Here is a 1,062-nt window from a genome sequence, read left to right on the forward strand (position 1 = left end):
GGTGGTGGGGCTCAAGTTGCCCGGAGGCTTCACACCTGGGTGTGTGATGTGGGTCAGGTCAGGGTCTGAGTGGGTGCTTCTCCCAGGCTACCCGGGGCAACTGGTGAGAGAAATAAGGGAGGGGTGGAAGAGGGAGGAGCCAGAAGGAGGAGACAAGAGTCTGACCACAGGGTGAGGGGAGGAATGGTAAAGGAGAAAGTTCTGAGAAACACTAACGAATATTCGTGGAATAATGAAATAGGAATACAGAGATCGGTGATTGGGCATCAAATATACTTTGGCAGTGTGCTAACTGATTTATGTTCATTGTTTTGTTAAATCCTGAAACCTTGTGGGATAAATAATATCTTCGTTTTGGAAATGGGGAAAGCTGGGGCTATTTTATTTCATTTTGTTTTAACTTTTATTTTAGAGTATAGTTGATTTACAATGTTGTGTTAGTTTCAGCTGTACAGCAAAGTGACATATATATGTATGAATATATTCATACGTGTATGAATCTGAATCCCTTTTCAGATTCTTTTCCCATATAGTTTATTACAGAATATGGAGTAGAGTTTGCTGTGGTATACAGTAGGTCCTTGTTGTTTATTTTATATATGGTGGTGGTTTAGTCTCAAAGTTGTGTCCTTTGCTTTGTGACCCCATGGACTGTAGCCTACAAGGCTCCTCTGTCCATGGGGATTCTCCTGGCAAGAATACTGGAGTGGGTTGCCATACCCCACTCCAGGGGATCTTCCCAACCCAGGATCGAACCTGGTCTCTTGCATTGCAGGCGTATTTTTTTACCAACTGAGCCACCAGGGAAGCCCATTTTATATATAGATGCTGGGAGGGATTGGGGGCAGGAGGAGAAGGGGACGACAGAGGATGAGATGGCTGGATGGCATCACTGACTCGATGGACGTGAGTCTGAGTGAACTCTGGGAGTTGGTGATGGACAGGGAGGCCTGGCGTGCTGCGATTCATGGGGTTGCGAAGAGCTGGCCACGACTGAGCGACTGAACTGAACTGAGTGTGTATATATTAATCTCAAATTCCTAATTTATCCCTTCCCCAAAG

Source organism: Bubalus kerabau, chromosome 8 (genome assembly GCF_029407905.1).
Source record: "Bubalus kerabau isolate K-KA32 ecotype Philippines breed swamp buffalo chromosome 8, PCC_UOA_SB_1v2, whole genome shotgun sequence".
NCBI lineage: Eukaryota > Metazoa > Chordata > Mammalia > Artiodactyla > Bovidae > Bubalus > Bubalus kerabau.